The 21,767-nt window shown below is 45.3% G+C and overlaps 1 long non-coding RNA gene across 17 annotated transcripts in view; it reads right to left on the bottom strand.

The window, feature by feature from the left end:
* Positions 1-21,767, bottom strand: part of LOC128124454 (uncharacterized) — a 95,402-nt gene that overhangs the window by 60,054 nt on the left and 13,581 nt on the right. For 16 of the 17 annotated variants that reach the window (XR_008222874.1, XR_008222876.1, XR_008222875.1 and 13 more), the window contains 2 exons: positions 18,498-18,587; positions 13,779-14,069 (listed from right to left, as the gene is read on the bottom strand). This is a non-coding gene — a long non-coding RNA (uncharacterized LOC128124454). Of the gene's footprint in view, positions 1-7,203; positions 7,616-13,778; positions 14,070-18,497; positions 18,588-21,767 lie in introns of those variants that run through there. The other variant, XR_008222878.1, reaches the window with a different exon arrangement.

The following is a 21,767-nucleotide window of genomic DNA, read 5'->3' as shown; positions in this document are numbered from 1 at the left end:
GGCTTACACTTTCAGGTAACGGTCCATCACTAATGGAAGCCAACTCAGGAACTGAAGCAGGATGAGAACCTGGAGGTGGGGACTCAAACAGAAACCACATAGGAACACTGCTTACTAGTCTGTGCCTCATGACTTGCCCATTCTGCCTTCTTATACAACCCGGGGCAGCACTGCCCACAGTGAACTGGACCCTTCCACATCATTGTCAATCAAGCAGATGCCCCCCCCCCCCCCCACAGACTTGCCTACAGGGCATCTGATGAAGGCAATTAATTACTCAACTGAAATTCCCTCTTCCCAGATATGTCTAGATACACAGGGCGAGGTAGTATGTATGCATCTGTAACCCCAGCACTCAAAGAGGCAGAGAAGGGGATTGTGGGTTTGAGGCCAGCATGTACTAAATAGAAAGACTCTGGTTCAACAGAAACAACAACAAAAACACCAAAGAAGGGAAAAGGAAAGGGAGAAGTAAGACGGGAGGAGGAAGGAATATAGGACCCCATACACAACGGTGGTGGGAAGACAGCGATGAAGGAGGAGCGTGAGATCGAGTCTGTAAAAGGTGCGCCATCCAGCATGAAAACGAAATCCACCAGATGCCGTCAGAGAACGCTCATCCCTGCAGCTCATCACCAAGTCACGGTGTGTGAGGCTTCAAACAGCCATGGTTTGTTCTGCTGTCCCAGCTCCTCACTCCTGGGACAATCTCCTCTAGACTCTTGTTGCCATTCCTTGTATCACTATTGTGGTGGGGTAAGAGAGCCCAGACCACCCAAACCTGCCTGGAACGAGCATCACCATCCTTATTTCTTCATTTTAGCACTACTCAGCCAGCACCCGTTAGGGTCTCTTAACCCAGCAGCAGCGGAGCCCAAAGTCGCCAGGTTGTCACCACAGCTTCTAGCCCTGCAGTAGTACACTCGACACACTGTTCTCTGACCAGGGAGTTCCCCTGTTGGCTACTGAGAGCTTCAGCCCAGGGAAACGCCTTTGAAGGCATGAGGCAGAACGTCTGTGATGGCTCATTAGCTATCCTTATAAGAAGTGGTGCCCCCACATCCACCCCGTAGGCTTCCAACCTAGGGGTTCTGGTTTGAGGAAAGCGGCACCACATTGGTTACACAAACCACACGCTACAGGACACCATGCAGTTTTGCAATGGAATCTCCCAATGTGATCTTAAGTGATACCTAAGAAGCGACTCAAAATTCTACAAAATGCCCCTAATCACTAGTTATTTGAATAGCAACTTCAGTGAATCCCAGGGCAGCCTCCCCATGATCTTCTGCCTTGGGCTTTAAGGTTAGTTCCTTAACCAGAAACAATGATATGGGTTGGATGCAGTTAAGCTGAAATTTAATGTAAAGTGTCACAGTTTCATCCCCATTGTGAGGATTAAAGGATACAAACTTAATCTGACTGTAATGTTCAGAAACAGGCCCTCTAGGAGCAAAGAGAAAGAAATACATGCAGGCCTACTTGGTTGGCTGCTCCCAGCTAACTTTCTCTTTCCTGTTACTGTTCTGGACCATCTGCCTATGGAATGGCATTGACCTCAGTGGGCTGGGTCTTTCCACATCAATTAATAATCGAGACAATTCCCTCACAGCCAGCCCCACAGGCTAAGCTGACCTGATAATAGGGTCACAAGGATAAAGCCCCACAAGTTTCCTGATGGCTTTACACTCATCCTGTCTCCTGCCATGGGGATGCCCTTTGTTGCCCCAGGACTCTGAAGCAAGGAGGCCATCACCAGTGGAAACTCCCTTTACCTTGCCCTTTCAGAAGCTTGAACAAAATAAAACTTTCAAGATCATCTTGCCTCAGGTATTTCATTATGGTAATGACATGCTGACTAATACAGAAAACTGGTACCAATGGATAGATCTCATTAGAAAAGGGAATCGGAATAGATAGTTATGGATGGTTGGGGGGAGCTGAAACAGGATCAAGTGTGGAGGGGGAGGAAGAAGGGGCAAGGAAGAGGTTATGGAAAGAGACTGCTACAATTAAGGGCCATTTGAAGGGTAACAGAATACAGTAGAAGCTTCCTGAAATATATACATATATGAAGGTGATCTAAAGGAAATCATCAAATGATGGGAGAGACAGGTCCCATCAGGCCATCTCTTGTCACCAAATGAAGCTTCCTTTACAGGGATTGGGTTACATGTAATTGAGTTGTTGACCAAAAGGGTCTCAGGGGGAATCTCCAAACAACCCAGGGGCTGTTGCCAAGACAATAGGCTGTTCTACACAAACTTGGGAAAGTAAGGCCCCATTGCTGAAGACAATACCTACACAACTCACTGAACATGGAGAAGTCAAGCTGGTGCCACATGGGGCCTTGACTCTTACATCTAGCATCTTTGGTACAGGTAGGTACACTGCACACCACCCACAGAATAAGGTAAACACCAACACAGCTGCAAAACCTTTGATCCACAGTGGTGTCCTGGCCACAAGGTATGCTAGGGCAATGGTGGCACAAAGCTTGTATCTGATTTGACTTAAGGCCACGTGATGGAATCCATACCCAACACTGCTTGGGTGACCAAGAACCAGAGACTAGATAGATAGCCTAAAGACCTAGAATAAAACCAAATACTACTGTTCTTAAAAGAGAAAACCAAACCAAACCAAACAACAACAAAAAGAGTAGCAATAAAATGACTCCTAAGGACATTCTGCTATACTCCTGGGTCAGTGCCATCATCAGAGAAGCTTCCTCTTGAAGCAGATGAGAACAAACCCAAAGCCAGACATCATGCAGAAAGAGAGACCTTGGAACACTCAGTCTTAAATGGGATGTTTCTACCAAACCCCTCCCCTCAGGGGTCAGGGGACCCCACAGAAGATGAGGTGGAAAGAGTGTAAGAGCCAGAGGGGACGGAGGACACCAAGAAAACAAGGCCCTCTAAACCAACATGATCAAAGAACATATGAACTCACAGGACCTGCTTGGGCCTGCACCAAGTCCTCTGTGGATATATTATGGCTCCCAGTTTAGTGTTTTTATGAGATTCCTGAGTGTGCAAATGAGTGGGTATCTGATTCTCGTACCTTCTCTTGGGCTATTTTCCTTCTGTTCATTTATCTTGTTCAACCCTGATGCAACTGTTTTTGTTTTATCTTATTATACAATGTTTTATTTTTTATTATTATCCCCCAGAAGTCTGTTTGTTTTCTAATGAGAGACAGAAAGGGGGTGGATCTGGATGAGAGGGGGTGGGGAGGAACTGGGAGGAGTAGAGGAAAGGAAACCGAAATCAGGATATATTATGTGAGGGAAAAAAAAATCTGTTTTCAATAAAATAAAAAAAAATTTAAATAAATAAAAACTTTTAAGAAAGAAAGAACGAACGAACATTGGTACCAAGAGTCTCGTTGTTAAGTATACCTAGCATAGACTTGGGTCTATGCTGGCAGAGGATGGAAGGGTTTGAAGGAGCGGTTAAAAAATGACTAAACTAGCCGGGCGGTGGTGGCTCACGCCTTTAATCCCAGCACTCGGGAGGCAGAGGCAGGTGGATCTCTGTGAGTTCGAGGCCAGCCTGGACTACCAAGTGAGTTCCAGGAAAGGCGCAAAGCTACACAGAGAAACCCTGTCTTGAAAAACCAAAAAAAAAAAAAAAAAAAAAAAAAAAAAAAAAAAAAAATGACTAAACTGTGCTGGAAGACGGCTAAATGGCTAAAAACACTTTCTGCTTTTGCACCCACACCAGGCAGCTCACAACCACCCATACCGAACCTCAGCTCTAGGACATCCAACTCCCTTTCTGGCTTTACATGCACACACTCACACACATATATACATATAATGAAAAATAATAAAGAAAAGGGGCTAAATTGCTGTAAAAGTGGGGCATTGTGGGTAATTCTGGTGTGGGCACAAAAGACAAGAGACAAGAGAAGATCAAGGACATATTAGGGACTGCCTACATGGTTGTAATTAGGATGCTGATGGAAGGAAGTTTGTCAGTCATGGCCAGGCTGACGAAGTCTCTGTTGGAAATGAGGATTGCACTGGAAACTGAGGGCAATATCATTACCCTGCATCAAAGAATTTGTATGGCTCTTGTCCCTGAGCTGAGGCTCTGTGGAGGCTGAAGTAAGAACAGTGAACTTTTTATTTGCTGAAAGAATCTCAACACAGCACAGCATTCAGGATGTGGCATAGGTATTTGGGCTGGTTGGTTTGGTGGTTTGAATGAGAGATGTCTCCCATAGACTCAGGCATTCGAAAACTGTTGTGTGTGTCTGGGTATACACCATGTGTATGTGGGACCCCACAGAGGCCAGAAGAGGGTGTCAGATCCCCTGGAAGTGGGATTGCAAGTGATGTGAGCCGCATAATGTAGGTACAAGGAATCAAATTCTGGTCCTCTGAAAAAGCAGCATGTGCTCTTAGCCACTGAGCCATCTCTCCGAGAGCCCTATGCTGATTAGTTTTAATTGTCAACTTGGAACAACTCAGAACCACTTGGGAAGAGTATTGATGATGAATTATTTAGCATGGGTAGGCCAACAGACATGAGGAGTTGTCTTGGTTGTCAATTGATGTGGGATGACCCAGCCCATAGTGGGCAGCACCATTCCCTAGGTAGGTGGTCCTAAACTATAATAAAGGGGAGAAAGTGTGCTGAGGGCTTCCAAGCAAGGAGGCCTGCACTTACTTGCTTTTGCTCTTGACTGTGCATGTGATGTGACTACTTGCTTGAGTTCCTGCATTGGCTTCCCTGAAATCACAGACTGTGACTTGGAATTGTTAGCCAAATAAGCCTTTCTCACCTCTAAGCTGTTTTTTGTAAGGGTATTTGTCACAGCAAAAGAAATGAAGCAAGGACAGTTTCAACGAGTGCTTTCTATCAGGTTAACAGGCTCAGGAGCAAAGGGGCCCAGAGCACAATGATCTGGGGGAAAAAAATAAGCTTGCCCAGAGAAAAGCAAGAAATAAATGCATATAGGGTGCAGCACAGAAATCATTTGCTATGGATGTCAACACAGATAAAAGGGAGCCAGTGTTTATATCCAGACAACTGGAAAGACCTCCAAGGTATCTCATAAATCTAAGAAAGAAACTCTCCCTCAGGGTGGAGGAGGTGAACTGGAGGCTGAGTCACCAGCAGGTGTCGGCACACACCTCAGAGGACACTGCCAAATTGTTTCCCAAGTGCTGGTTCCAGATTAAAAACTCACTGGCTGCATGTGGATGCCCTGGTTGATATGCATTCTTGTTCACACATTTAAAACTTGTGTATTCCAGTCGTTGGTTAAATTGGTATTGTTTTCTGATTTTGATTTCCCATTTTTCTGCTTGTTAGCTAAGTTTTCAGAGTCTCGGCCATGTCTGTTTCCATTTCAGAAACACCCACTGTGCCTCTTGTCAAGCAATAGATGGGATAACATGCCTTGTTTTGCTGGTTGATGGGAAACTCTAGTGTATCACCATAGAGATCACATGCTCATAAGCAGGGTAAATATAGCCTCCTGACCTGTGACCATCACCCCGTGTGTGTGTGTGTGTGTGTGTGTGTGTGTGTGTTCGTGTGTGTGTGTGTGTGTGTGTGTGTGTGTCTGTGTCTGTCTGTCTGTCTGTCTTTCTCTTTCTAAGTCTTACAATATAGCCCTAGCTGTCCTGGAACTCATAGAGATCCCTTCACCTCTGCCTCCTGATTGCTAAGACTAAAGGTGTGTGCACCATGGGTGGCTCCTTCCACTCTCTTCATGGCAACTTATTTTGAATGGAAAATCTTAGTCTGTTTTACCATTTTGTGCGCAAGCAGCAGAAAGAACACAGCAAACACACACACACACACACACACACACACACACACACACACACACACACACACACTGTGACGGCTTATTCTATGTGACACCCTAGCAGCGTGTAATTTTGATTGTCAACTTGTCTGGATTGAAAAACCCTGATTGTGGCTTGGGAGGCAAATAGTGCTCACTCTGAAATCACAAGGACTGGAATTCGAATCCCAGGACCCATGTAATAAGACAAGAGATCTCCACAAACACCTGGAGCCTCAGCTCTGAGGAGAGAAGAGATGGGAGGATTGTTGGAACTTGCTGGTTTCAGCCTAGCTGAGAGTAACACACATGTTCAGGGAGAGACCCTGACTCAAAGGAATAGGTAGAGAGCGATAGAGGACACTTGACACCCTCTTCAGGCCTTTACATGTGCATACACCCCTGCACACAATACTCACATAGATGCATACACACACAAATGAATAAATATAACATAAAAAAATAAAGTACTTGGGTGCATTAATGAGGCACCTTTGGGTGAAGATGTTTCTGATGTAACTGAGAAGGGAAGACGCACCCTGAATATGGTAGCACTTATCTCGTAGGCTGGGGTTTCAAACTGAATAAATAAGTAAACAGGAGAAAGCCAGCTGAGTTGGGGGTTCCCATTTCTTTGCTTCCTGCTCAGCACCATGTGAACTTTTTTTTAAAACTTTGTATTGATTCTTGGTGGATTTTACATCATGCATCCTGATCCTCTGCCACAGTACATGCTACATTCCCTGAACTGTGAACCACAACAACTCTTCTTCCTTCAAGTTGACTGTTGTTAGCTATTGGCCACAACACAGAGAAAAGTAACTAGTGGTCCAGAACATGTTGCCCAGATGTGGGTTCAAAATCTTGCTGCTTTGAGTGCATTTTATCCAGGTGAGGAATAACTAAGCAAGTGTGCAGGTTAGTTTTTGTCCACACAAACTAGAGTCACATAGAAAGAAGGAATCGCCATCAGATGGGCCTGTAGGCGATTTCTCTGGGGCATTTTCTTGATTATTGATTGATGTAAGAGGGGCCAAGCAGGGTCCTGAAGATCCAAAGCTGCAGGATCTCCAGGGCAACAACAGGATATCCAAGAGGAGTCCCAGTGAGGGCCCAGTACCAATAGTGTAGCAGAAGCCAGAGGCATTGAGCCAGACCAATGACTCATCGCAGTGAACACTTGCAAGTAAAGATGTAATGGACTAAAGGGTTAACTGTGTGACTCACTGGGCCACACTACAGCTTCCACAATGAGATTTTTTTCTTTTAAATTTTATTTTATTTTATTGGGGGGGGGCGTTACAAGGGCAGACGGAGGATACAAAGGGACGGGGAGATGAATGGGATCAGGATGCATGATGTAAAATCCACCAAGAATCAATACAAAGTTTTAAAAAAAAGTTCACATGCAAGTATAAAATTATAGGGGAAAAAAAGAGGCCAAGCTCCTGTGAGTGATGTCATTTCTGGGCAGGTGGTCCTGGGTTGTATAAGAAAGCAGGCTGTCGCCGGGCGGTGGTGGCGCACGCCTTTAATCCCAGCACTCGGGAGGCAGAGGCAGGCGGATCTCTGTGAGTTCGAGGCCAGCTTGGGCTACAGAGTGAGTTCCAGGAAAGGCACAAAGAGAAACCCTGTCTCGAAAAACCAAAAAAAAAAAAAAAAAAAAAAAGAAAAAAGAAAAAGAGAAAGAAAGCAGGCTGTCTAAGCCATAAGGAGCAAGCCAGTAAGTGGTGCTTCTTCATGGCCTCTTCTTCAGTTCCGGAACTGAGGTTTCTGCCCCGGCTTCCTCCAGTGGTGGACTTAGAATCTGTAAGGTGAAATAAATCCTTTGTTCCCTAAGTTGCTTTTGGTCACAGTGTTTATCACAGCAATAGAACCAAGCCAGGACATCAGGTGACCCCCATGAGGCGGAGTCTTGTCCAGTAAGTGCAAGCCTGAAGAGCAGAGACTCCCACTTCCCAGAGAAGCAATTTGGCCTCAGACCGAGCCATGACAACCCCGCTTGAGCTTCCAGTCTGCTGGCCTAATATGCAGAGGCTGTATTTGCCAGCACACTGTGATAGGGACCAAGCCCTGCAAGAAACCATGTGTGTATTTCTCTCTCTCTCTCTCTCTCTCTCTCTCTCTCTCTCTCTCTCTCTCTCTCTCTCTCTCTCTCATGTGTGAATGTGTGTGCATCTGCGTCTGTGTCTGTGTTCCTAAATGTAATGGCAATTAAACGTTTAGAATTAAAGTAAATTGTAAACATAGTGTTCCACAGGTATGTTAGTTTAGCAAATTCAGCATTCACCTCCAAATATGGAGGGTGTACTCCCAAGAACTGCAATCCATCACTGTCACATCTGCTATGTTCATAATAACTCTCTAGTCACATTGAAAACATAACCCAAATTCAGTTTTCCCATGTCCCCAGATGGCTCCTGCTGCTGATTTGTTCAAGCCCAGACCCAACCAAGCTTCACTCTAAGCACGCCTCCTCGGTCTAACATTTACTCCAGTTTCCTCTCTCACCCACTCTCAAAACCTGGTCCCCTAGCCACTGCCTTGTTGCAGGAGGCTGGCTCAGCAGCTGGAAATCCCAGTCCTGGCTGTCCTCTACACTCTACCTCTTCCCATTTCTTTGTCACAGGACTAGAGTTGGGAGGTCCTCCTGGATGAGACCACACCCTTACAGCCCATACCCAGGCACCTTGCATGTGCTAAGGTCACCAGGGGTCAGCTAGATGTTTCCATTTCCTATGTGAATGTTTATGTCCCCTCTGTTAGCTACTTTTCTTGGTGCTGTGACCATGTACTTGAGAAGAAGCAGTAAGGGAGGAAGGGTTTGTTCTGGCTCATGGACTAGTCCATCAAGATGGGGAAGGAGTGGTGTTGGGGGAGGTGTAGCAGTGGCTTCACTGCAGTAGGGAAGTGTGGCAGCTACTTGCTCACATCTTCATGGACCAGGAAGCAGAGACAATACAGGAAACCCTATAAACCTCACGGCCTGGCCTGTCGTGTCCCCCGTCCCGTCCCCCCCGCCCCTCCGCACCAAAGGAGGCCATAGGTATTAGATCTCCCAGAGCTGGAGCTACAGGTAGTTGTGAGATGCGCCCCGCTGGGTGCTGGGAACTACTGAATTCTGGTTCTCCGTAAGAGCTGCAAGTGCTCTTAACCACTGAGCCATCTCTTCAGCCCCATTTTATCTATTTTTAGCCAACTTTGTCCATTTACAATTTTTTCTAGTAACGTTTTGATTTGGTTGACATTTTCAACGTTCATGGCCTGAAATCTGTTTGAACACTATACTTTGAGACAATTATAGATTCCCAAGAGGTACACAGGAAGCCTTGGTGCATTATTCCTTCAGGCCTCCCCCAAAGCAAACATCTGCATAAATACCATAACAAGCAGAATCGTCACCTGTTCAATACACATAGATAATTTAGACTTCACCAGATGCACCTGTACTCACATGTGCGAATGTGACTGTACATGTGTGTATATGTGTGCATGCATGTGTATACTACCTGTGTGTGTGTGTATGTGTGTGTGTGTATAGCTTCATATAACTACCACTGCAGTAATTAGAACTTTATCATCACTGCATTCCTGATATTTCTCAAAGCCACAGGCCCACACACACACCTCCACAGATGACCACATAACCACTGATCTGCTCCTCATCTCTACATTCTCCATCTTCCTTTGGGAAGGAGTGAGACAAGGTCTCATGTAGCCTAAGCTAGCCTTGAACTCCCTCTGTAGCTAAGGATAACTTTGAACTGAACCTCTTGCCTCTACTCATAAAGTTCTGGAATAACATCTATTACACCTAGCCAACCACTCACTTTTCAAGGCACATTTTCATCTATTATACTTGGGGCTATTATGAAAAAAGAATGTTTGAAAAATAGAAAAAATATTATTTTGTTTACTTAAACATACATGTACACTTATGCACACATATAAAACAATAATTATTAAAGAAAAGGTCATGAATTTGAGAGGGAGTGGGTTGGGATATGGATGGAGCTGGAGATGGAGAGGTGAAAAAAATGTAAATAAGTACTCATGTACGACATTCTCAAAAAAAATTTCTAAATAAACAGCTACTGTGTGCTCACACTTATAATCCCAGCACTCAGGAGGCTGAGGCAGGAGTGTTCCCATGAGTTTGAGGCAACATGACTATGTACTGTGTCCAAAGAGAGTCTGGGATATAGGGTAAGCCTCTGGCTGGGGGCAGGGGAGATCAAGAGGAGAGCCTGACTCTCCATGTGTGAACGTGCATTTGAGTGGACGTGGATTCTCATTTCTTTGGGACAAACCCAGAGACAGCACTTGCTGGTTGTGTGGCATCTCTGCATTTAGATTCGTTCCTAAGAAACTGCTAGTTCTCTACACTACTCAACCTCCCCACCTCCCCCTCCCACCCCCTGAAGTATCGATTTGTCCCCTCGTCCTTTGCCAGCATCGTTTTTGGTTTTCGTGATCTGCTTTGCCAGACTTTTCATCTTTTCCAAGAAGCCCTTGGCTGGGCCTCTCTCACATCTCCCATGTCCGTTCAATCTCTGCCCAGAACTGTAGGTTTCCTTCCTTCAACACTGTCTCTTGGATTTTAGTACTACAACTGCTTCCTCAGGTCAGTTCTCGGATCATTAACATCCAGTTTGCTCAAGATAGAACAAAACAACAAAGAACCAAAAAACATAGAGTCTTATTTGAGTTGGCCAACTACTCCTGGGCACGGGGTCTCCCCTGGAGTGTGGCTGATATATCTAGTGACATTCCATTGGAGAAAACTAATTTTCCCTTTCTCAGCATATATCAATTGCCAATAGCTTCTTGATTAGGGATGGAACTTGGTGTCCACTTCCCCTTCTCAGTGCTGGGATATTGTCTGATTTGAACCTGTGTAAATCTTGTGTGTGATGTCACAGTGCCTGTGACATCCATCCTGTTGTGTCTGGAAGACACTGTTTCCTTAGAGTCATCCATCACCTCCGGATCTTAAAATCTTTCAGTCACCTCTTCTACATACATTTCCTAGCCTTTGGTGGAGGGGATTAATGACATCCCATTCTGGGCTGAAGACTTTGCCATGAGCAATACAGATCTTGACATCCTATTGTTAAACGTTAAGTTTCCACTAAGGCCCAATAACAAGCCGAGGTTTGTCTCCCAAAGGGAGAATGATTGTATATAAGGCTCCACTCCAAAATTCCAAGGGGCTCCACTGTGGTCACCTACAAGGACCTACCAAAGACTCCAAACAGCATCCTATGTGCCACTGCCACATTAAGCGACCTTCAAGTCTGCTGAATCATATAATCCAAACAGCAGAGGAGCCCACACAGCAGAGGGGTCCCACTCAAAACTAGCAGCCTTCTGAGTTTATTTGGTGTATGGGCTGAAGTGACACACCCAAGTAAGGAGCTTGCTGCCTCCCAAATCCAAAATGTTTTAGTAACAAGTCCAGAGTGCCTGTCATTTTCCAATCACTTAGTCCTATCAGCATAACATCGTCAATGTAATGGGCCAATGTGATCCCTTGTATATCAGGTTCCCTGCAAACTAAACTATGACACAGGGCTGGGTGTTAATATGCCCTTGAGGTAAACTGTAAAGGTATACTGCTGACCTTGCTAGCTATAAGCAAATTGCTTCTGATGGTTCTTATGGACAGGTTTCTAGAGAAAAAAGAACTTGCCAGACCAATAGCTGAATACTGGGTACCAGGAGATGTATTAATCTGCTCAAGTAAGGAAGCTGCATCTGGCATTGCATCTGTGATTGGAGTCTCTACTTAAGTTTGTCATAGTCAACTGCCATTCTCCATGGTCCATCTGTCTTTTGCACAGGCTAAAAGGGAGAGTTAAAAGGAGATGTGGCAGGAACCACCACCCCTGCATCTTTCCAATTTTTCCAGCTTTATTTATGTATTGTATTACTTTGTTTATGAATGTTTTGCCTACATGTATGTCTGTGCACCACATATGTGATGCCTGGTGCCCACGTCAAGAGGACATTAGATCCCCTGGTACTGGAGTTACAGACAGTTGTGAGCTGCCATGTGAGTATTAGGAATTGAACAGGGTCCTCTGAAAAAGCAGCCAATGCTCTTGACCTCTAAGCCATCTCTCTAGCCCTTCTCATTTTTTAAAAAAAATGTTAGTATAGGTGTTTTGCCTACAAGTTTATCTATGAACCACATGTGTGTAGTGCCCTTGGAGGCCAGAATAGAGTGGGCATCAAATCTCCAGGAACTGGAATTACCACCAAGTGGGTGCTGTGAATCAACCCTAAGTCCTATTCCAGAGCAGCCAAGTGCTCTTAACCACTGAGCCATCCCCCCATCCCACTCCACCCCCAGCATCTTGCAAGGCCTTAATGGTGGCATTAATTTCTGTAATCTCTCCAGGGGATTTTCTTTTTTGGTTCACTATTTTACCTGGTAGAGGCAACTAATGGCTTCCATTTGGCCTTTCAGACCATAACAGCCCTCATTCCACAGGTCTGACAACCAATGTTGGGATTCTGCCAACCTCTAAGTATATCTGTCCCACTGGGGTGAGTTTGTGGGCCCAATGGACCCACTGTGAGTCAGACTTTGGCTGACACTCCATCAACTGCCTGACCTCCATAAGCCTTTATTTAACTGGAGGTCCACAACGCTTTGGAGGGGGTTTCCCAGAATCAGCGACAGGTCAGAGTCAGTATCTAGTAGGCCCTGAAAAATCTGGTTATCTCCTTTTCCTGCATGTACATTTACCCTCATCAAAGCCTATGAGTTCCTTTGGAGAAAGACTGATTGACTGTAAAACTTTTTGGTAGTGTAATGTGGTCCTTCCTGAGGGGACCTGCTTCTCCTTCATTCAAGAGATTCTGGGCTGTAAGCTGGCTTGTCTGGGAATTTGTTGAGGAACTGTAATTCTCTGTTGCTACAATTCAAAGTAAACTTCTTAAATTTTTTAAAATTTATTTTGTATGTATGAGTGTTATGCTCGAATGCATGTCTGTATACCATTTGCATGTCTGGTGCCTGCAGAGGCTTGCAGGGGATATTGAAGCCCCTACGACTGGAGTCACTACAGATGGTTGTGAGACACCATGCAGGTGCCAGGAATTGAACCCAGGCCCTCTGGAAGAGCAGCCAGTGCTCTTAAATGCTGAGTTGGCTCTCCAATTCTTCAAGGCAAATGTTTCATTTGCTCTGGAATTTGCTTATACAGATGGAGTGGGTGCTTACTAAGCCCCTTCCCCCATCTATTGCTCTTTTGGGAACCCACATCACTGAGCTATCCCAGTTGAACCATAATGGACACTGCTTGGCCTCTGCTGTCTGTTAGCATAGCATGTTGGGGAAAAAAGAGGATGAAAATTAACATATGAAAGAAACCAGTGGTAGAGGAAGACTGGAAAGGTCCAACTAGGGGCAGCATATAAGGGACAGACTCCACCTGAATAAAGCTCCTGCCCTCAAATGCTCCAAATGTGGAGCATGTAGCTGCTCTATAAATGACCCACAGAAGCTCATGACTGCCCTGGCCGAGCGCCATCAGAGCTTCTAGCTTTTCCCAGCTCTCAGCCCACTTCCATTCTTGGAAGGGCCATTCTCTTTCCTCTTATTTTCATTTTAAAATTATATTCATTTATTTATTTATGTGTGTGTGTGTGTGTGTGTGTGTGTGTGTGTGTGTGTGTGTGTGAACGCGTGCATGCTGTACAGTTCTTTAATTCACAAGATGGAATAATAATGTTCTCTCTACATTACCAGATTAGTGCAGAGTCTTTAGCAATTCTAGGTATAGATGAATTGGAGAGCCAGCTCCAGATACCATCAAGCCCACTAGAGAAATTCATCCTTAGAATTCTGCCTCTCTAGAACCTGCTACTGGCACCACAATCTGGATTACATGGAGTTCTTTAGAGAAAGAACTAACAGAAGAAACATGTATTATAAAAGGGGATTTGTTAAATTGACTTACATGACACTAGAGATGCTGTTTAGTCCACAAAGTTGATCACCTCAGCAGTCCCAACCTGGTGCCGAAGGTCTGGAAGATTCCTGGAGAGTCACTAGTGTTCAGTTCGTGTTGGAAGAAGGCTGAAGAAGCTTGAGTCTGATGTCAGAAGAGGACAGTGGCAGCAGAGCCAGGCACTGGCTCCAGACCAAGGGAAGGCAGGCAGCCAACACTGCTTTTTCTTTAGGCTTTTTTGTACTGGCTCACCTGCTGGAAGGTACTCACTCCTGCTGGGTTAGACCTCTCTGGAAACACCTGTCAGAAATAAAATCTGGTAGTTCATTTCCAAATGGGCCCTGAGCAAGCTTAAGTCCAGTTACCAATGAACAGAAAACACTAGACTCCTGCTGATCCCTGCTAGTCTAGCTATTCTCTCCTCATGACCCAATATATCCAAACTCTCCTAAGTTACACACCATCTAGGAGTTTAAGAGTAGACAACTACTGACAGCCAAGCTTCCCTGCAAGATGGTGAATCTGATAAGCATTAAAACAAACAAACAAACAAACAAACAAACAAACAAACAAACAAAAACCAAGGTGTCAAACACAGAATGAACCCACACAAGGTTTTTGTTGAGAAAAGCCACAGAAGGAAGATAAGACCTAGATAACATGTAAACTCCCACCTTCCCGGTTATTCATAAAAGGGAGGAAGGTCTGTTGGTTTAGAAAATGTTCTCTGCATTCAGTCAGTATGCCTGCCATTCCAGGCTGGTGTCCAACTGTTGAAGAGCTAAGATAAACTGCTGAGTTTTTGCTACTCTGAGTCTCCAGTACTCTTATTATGAAATGAGAATCACTTTTTCCTCACAGACATGCACACAAGTGTATCTCCTAGGTGATTGAGAGCCTGTCAAATTGACAATAAAGATTATCTATCACATACTGGGCTGGTGCAGGAGGAGTGGCCTACAACTGTGTCCAGGTCTGACATGTCCTTGGTCCTGCTTTTCCCCACCACTGTGAGTTTAGAGGTCCCTAACCTGCTGGTACAGGTTGTGATGGAGGACGACACTAAATCACATTAGACGCCAGGGTTTAGCACAGCGTGATGGTGGCTTTGATATGTCAACTTGCCTGACCAAAGGTGTTCAGATCAAACACTGCCTCTGAATGTGCATCTTTGAGGGTGCTTCTAGGAGCAAACAGCAAAGAGAAATAGAAGGTGGGTGACTTTCCCAGGCCACTGAGATCCAGAGTAGAAAAGGTGAAATCAATCTGCCTCCTTTTTCCTGCCTCATCACTGGAGCTGAGACATTGGACTTCTCCTACCCTCAGACAAGATTCACACCACCAGCCCTCCTAAATCTCAGGCATCTGCCTATGGACTGAATCACACCACTGACTTCCTTTGTTTCCAGATACAGACAAGAAGTGTGAGACTTCCTAAACTGCATGAATCGGATTTTCATTTTAGGTGATAGATAGATAACTAGGTAGATAGGTATGTAGGTAGGTAGGTAGGTAGATAGATAGATAGATAGATAGATAGATAGATAGATGATAGATAGATAGATAGATAGATAGATAGATAGATAGATAGATAGACAGATAGAGATGATAGATGGTATCTTAGTTACTTTTCTGCTGCTATGATGAAATGCCCTGACAAAAGTAACTTTAGGAAGGAAGGATTTATTCTGACTCATAGTTCAAAGCACAATATACATAATGGCAGGGAAGTCTAGGCAGCAGGAGCCTAAAGCACCTGGCCATGTTGTGTCTCAGAGCAATAAATATCTATGCTCAGCTCACTTTCTCTTTTTCATACAGTCCCAGATGCCAGCCAAGGGAATGGTGCTACCCATAGTGGGTAGGTCTTCCCATCTTAATTAACTTAATCTAGATAATCCCTCATTAGTGTGTCCAAGGGCTTGTCTCCTAGGTGATTCTAGATCCTGACAACATTACACATCCTAGATGGATGGATAGATGGATGGATGGATGGATGGATGGATGGATGGATGGATGGATGGACAGAATGTAGTTATGTTTAACTCATTAAATATACATACACATTATCCAGAAAATGCTGACTAATACAGATTTTAGTACCAAGAGTGTTTTCTAGAATCAACAGTCTAGTCTCTTTAGATTTAAAACCACTAATAACTCTGTTACTAGTACTAAGAAGTCAGGAGCTAAGTAACTCTGCATATGATACTTCTGAAAATTTTTTGAAAGCTAAGACATCAGTCCTTTGCTCCTAATATTTCTGGACCAGATGACAAAAAGGATGAGCTCAGGGTTTGCATTTACTATCAAACATCACACAGATGATCTACAAGCCCCTGGGTTGTGAAGGGCAGCCTTGTCTCCTAGAGATGAAGAGAGGAATGTGCTGAAAGTCAAATACAGAACCTCATTCTAGACTCACTGGATCACAAGGCAAGGTAAATCTACTGTTGAAATGAGGACACTGGCTGGGAAAGAATGGATCCTGAAAGCTGGAATGGGGTCATGTGGGAAGACCCTCATAAAGCTGAGGACACCAACACCCTGTGTTCGGATGAACCTTTCTTGTCAGCAGGTGTAGTTCTCATGGGCAAGAGAGATGACCATAACTCTTAACGGTGGTTAAGGGCACATACTGCTCTTCCAGAGGACTTGAGTTCAACTACTAGCACACACAACTGATGTCACTACTACCTATAACTCTAGCTCTAGGGGATCTGAGCTTTATGGGTACATCCCCCCAACACACACACATGTTCAGCATATGCTCACACATATACACACAATTAAAAATAGAATAATTTTTTTAAATCAAAGAAGTGGTTCCCATCCCCATAGATTGGGTCTCCCTGTCCACTGGAGGGAAGTCTGTAAGGCCCAAGGAAACAGCAATGACCTTTCCCAAGGTAGCCACCAGGCAGAACAACACTGGCCGCTTCCACCACCACCCTCCCTATGTGTCCTACTTCACGCTTCTGTTGCTGTGCTAAACACCATAACCAAAACAAATTGGGCAAGAAAGGATTTATTTGGCTTACATTTGCAGGTAATAGCCTATCACTGAGGGAAGTCAGGGCAAGAGCTCAAGGCAGAAACTAGGAGTCAGGAGCTATGTAGGGATGCTATTTATTGGTCTGATCTCTGGTTTATGCTCAGCTAACTTTCTTAAGCAGCCCAGGCCCCCCAGTCTAGAGATGGTGACACCCACAGTGGACTGGGCCCTCCCAATAAATTATCAGTCAAGACAGTCTCTCACAGATATGGTCATAGGTCAATCTGTTTAAGGCAGTTCTTCAATTGAGGCTCCCTTTTCACTGGTGACTCCAGGTTTGTGTGAAGTTGACAATGAAAACTAACCAGCACATTTGTTTCCATACTCATAAGTAAACATGCGTCTCCATGCAGAACAGTATGTGACCCCAAGGATATGCACTACACTTCAGAAGGACTGCTTGAGTTCTCCATGTTATACAGACAGAAACATAGTGAAAAGGAAATCATTTGAACTCATGGTAATAGATATTAAATGAGACAGCAAGGTAGGACAGGGTCAAACATAAAGTTGGATCAGGACAGATGTATCTGATGTATGGGAGCACTGAACACAGATTGTGTCTAATGATGCAGCTCCAGGAATCACAAAGATTAAATCGCATGGTGGTATACTCCTTTAACTCCTTGCCTCCACTTGGGAGACAGAGGCAGGCAGATCTCTGAATTTAAGGCCATCCTGATCTACAAACCAAGGTCAGTCAGAACTGTTTAGTGAACCTTGTCTCAAACAAAACAAAACAAAAAGACTAGTTAGTTGTTAGTTAGTTAGTTAATTAGTTTGACTATTTGTGTGTGTGTATGTGTGTGTGTGTGTGTTACATGGCCCACAGTGAAGGAATCAGAAATAGGAGACTTTCAATGGTTTTATGTAGAGGGATGAATGAAAGACACAGGGAATTGAGTATTCTAGGTTGGATTCAACTTGTTAAACTTGTTTACCCACACCGGAAAGGTTCAGAAGGTTGACCTTCACCATGACTATGAGAAATACACTCGGGGTGTGGGTTGGGGGGTGGCAGTATCCTTCCACTGTTCTGTGATTGCTCATCCCTGAAGACTGTACTTTGCAGTGGGAACCAAAGCTAGTCAAGTGAAAAGCTCAAATTCAGTGACAGTCATTGGATCCCAGGGTGGCATGGGCCATGTGGGGGCATTCAGAGGGCATGGGCACAGTGGCTGAAGTTACTATAATGGAGAGCAGAGGCAAAGCCCCACAGTCTGAGCAGTCTGGCCTGTGCAGATCTGTGGTGCTGGCTGATTGATCATGGTGTTCCTTCGGGGAAACAGAATGTCTGCTAACTTCTTGCTTGATCTTTCTATGGAAAACTTCCAGGATCCATGAGCAAAAGTGAAACTTGAGTCATAAAAACAAAAGGTCACGGACTCCAGCAATCCCCAGACCTGAGCCAGTTTATGGGTCTGAGCTTCTTCATGAAGGGGAGGCCTGGCCCACTGCAGGAGAAATCCTGGGCATAATACCCATAAGACTTCTTGTCGGTCTTTCCATCCACCTTCTCCCAAGTGGACCCAAGGTCCTTTCTCGGGGACACTGCCCTGGAGAAGAGGAAATGAGCAGCGAGTCCAGGGCTGACTCAGAACTGGCTCTAGATTGACACTGATCTCAGAAGACTAGATCCTCGGGGTGGCCCCACAGTCAGAGTCAGGACTTACAGGTAAGGAGATCCACAGAGTGTCCGGTCTGGTCCATCTCACTGTGAGCCCATAGGTCCCCAATTCCATTCTATGATTATTTCCCTGGATCTAGAAAAGAAAAAAAGGAACAGACATACTTAGTCAGTGGCGGGATCCTTCAGCTGGCTCCCTGACCTGTGCAATAAGGGTTGCTATGGTAACAAAGGGCAACTAGACTAGAGCTACTCCAGTGGGGAAACCAGTGAGGTGAGTATAGTGACACCCCTCGGGGGACTGCGGACGCCATACAATGAATGGACTTGAACGATGCAGGGTGAGACAGACATGGTAGTACATGCCTGTAAGCCAGGTGCTCAGGAGGCAGAGGCACGAGGATCACCATAAGCTCAAGGTCAGCCTGATCCACATAGCAAGTTCCAGGCCAGCCTAGGCTACAGAGTAAGACTCTATCTCAGAAAAGCAAAAGTGGGGCTGGCAAGATGGCTTAATGGGTTGAGGCACCTGCCGCCAAGCTTCATAACCTGAGTTCCACCCCAGGACCTGCATGGTGGAAGGAGAGAAACAACTCCCACGAGCTGCTCTCTGGCCCTCACATGTGCTCCATGGCATATGTACCCACCACTCCAGCCCACAATAAATAAATAAATGTATTTTTAAAAAAATAAGAGTAGTGACTTCCATGCCCCGCCCAACCACTACCACCACACACACACACACACACACACACACACACACACACACACACACACACACACATTCAACTCTCCTCCTGGCCTGAGCAGCTGACAGAAGGACCTAGAGAGGACAGTGGGATCTGTCACAGCTTTACTCAGGTAGTAACTCCAATCATAGACTCCCTACTAGATACTGTTTCCCAGCCTGGGTGCATGAACATGTGCCCTGGCGGCTGGTACGTAGACAATGACTGGCAACACCTCTTTCCTACCCTTGCCTTTCCATAAGGCCCACCAGAGTCAGTGTGCTTTCATCTGGTAAGGGCACCTTTCCCATCCTTCCTCAAAGGATCTGCTCTCCAGCCTTGGTTCACAGTTTGGTTCACAAGAAACTTAACGACCTTCCTGTTCCTCCTCACCACTGGCCTGTTGCACTGATGTCACGTCGACCGAATCAAGCAATTCAGAAGTAGCAACTACTGACTTCTTGGAAAGACACTGGTGTGTCAGGGAGGGAAGTTAATTCAAATGAATTTCAACATAAGATATTTAGGCATGTCAAAACATCTCTTCCAGGGAAAGATAAGTTATTGCACATAAGCCCCAGCACCAACCAAAATAAAAGCACAGCCTCTCATGGGCCTATCCATATTCCTCACTTGGGTGTGTTGCTCAGGCATTTTCTAAACTATGCAAATGGCCCCCAACAGGAAGAGGTTCAGATGTTCTTCCATGAGGGCTCTTTGACCCTCACAGAAGAGGTGCTGGGATTGGATTGGCAGAACTTTGGTTTGACCCCACAGGGAAATTGCAGCAGACTGCCCTAGCACATTGTGGAGTGAGGCCCTGCCCTAATTTGCAACAACCACTTCCCTAATGAGAGTCTGCTCTTGGCTGCTACTGGGTATTCATAGAAACATGTCTCACACATTACTGTGCATCCTAAGCTGCCCATCATGAACCACGTGTCATAAAGCTGGGTGTGTCCCGCAGCAACCCAACATCAAATAAAAGTGAGCTATCTGATTGGGTCTAAGACAGCCTTGAAGGCACAGAGTAAGTACCAGGAGGAAGTGACCCAGATGTCACTGCTGTTTGCTCCTCCAAGTTGATAACTGTGGCTTCATGGAGAGTGCCCTTTGACCAGTTGGCAGGATAAGAGATGACCTGTGTCTGGCTAACCAAGGTGTGATGGCTAATTTTGTGTCAACTTGACACAGGCTAGGGTCATTTTGGAAGAGGGAACTTCAAGTAAGAAAATGCTCCCATCAGATTGGCCTGTAGAAAAGTTCTTGACTGTGGGATGGGCCCATCCCATCAATCATCAGTCAAGAAAATGCACCACGGGCTTTTCTACAGGCCAATCTGATGAGGGCATTTTCTTACTTGAAGTTCCCTCTTCCAAAATGACTCTAGCCTGTGTCAAGTTGGCATAAAATTAGCCATCACTGGGGGGTGGGCTGGGGGGAAGGTGAGGGGGGCCGGAGCGGGGAGAACAAGGGAATCCGTGGCTGATATGTAGAACTGAATTGTATTGCAAAATAAAAATAAAAAATTAAAAAACAATTAGCCACCATCACACCTTGGTAAGCCCGATACAGGTCATCTCTTATCCTGCCAACTGGTCAAAGGGCACTCTCCACGAGGCCACAGTTTCACAGGGATAAGAGTCCAGCATAGCAGCAAGGCATAGCAACAAGTGGCAGACATGGAGAGATCAGATCTTTAACTGTAAGCACAATGCAGAGAGAGTGAATTGAAGTAGAGCAAGGCTGTACCTTCCAAGCCTATCTGCCCCTCTAACAAGGCTGTAAACCTTCCAAGCCTATCTGCCCCTCTAACAAGGCTGCCCTCCAAACAGCACCACCAACTGGGGACCAAGTGTTCAAATACCTGCACCTGTAAAGGACATTTCTCATTTAAACCACTACAGCTAATCTGGCTGGCCAGTGAACCCCAGTGACACCCCCACCCTCAATTCTGCCTCTTCAGCACTGGGATTATAAGCAGACACCAGCATACCAGGCTTTTTAATGTGGCTTCTAGGGATTGACTTCAAGACCTCATGCTTTCAAAGCAAGCACTACCAACTGAGCTGTCTCCCCAGCCCTAGACTGGTAACACCCAAACAACAGAAATTTGTCTCTCAGGCTTCTAAAGGATGAGAAGTGGAAGATCAAGTTGTCTGGGGAAGACCTATTCCTCCCAGATGGTACCTCCCTGCTGTGTCCTAGCATGGAGGGACGAGTGGACACAACCCTCACTCTTTCTATAAGAACATGGATCCCATTTATTAGAGCTTTGCCCTCCTATAAACGAGTCACCTCCCAAAAGCTGGTATAAAGTATCTTGCTTGCGGTCAGACATTTCAACCTCAAGGACACTGCATTACCTCTGGGAAAGAAATACACTTGCCAACAAGTAAAGCATGACATGAGGCCACATCCATGTAATTCACAAGTCTGTGTCTCCATCAATCTGAAGCAGCTGGCTTATAGCTTGAAGATAAGATACAGTACCAACTGGGGCTGATAGAGCTGAGGCAGAATTCACCAGAAGGCTGAATGTTCTTTGACTCAGTGTCCCATGTCCAGTACTGTTTCTCCCATAGTCA

The sequence above is a fragment of the Peromyscus californicus genome, unplaced genomic scaffold (assembly GCF_007827085.1).
Source record: "Peromyscus californicus insignis strain IS unplaced genomic scaffold, ASM782708v3 Scaffold_4__1_contigs__length_199733344, whole genome shotgun sequence".
NCBI classification, from domain to species: Eukaryota; Metazoa; Chordata; class Mammalia; order Rodentia; family Cricetidae; genus Peromyscus; species Peromyscus californicus.
The sequence above is the reverse complement of the archived record's forward strand: the minus strand, read 5'-3'. Positions and strand labels throughout refer to the sequence as shown.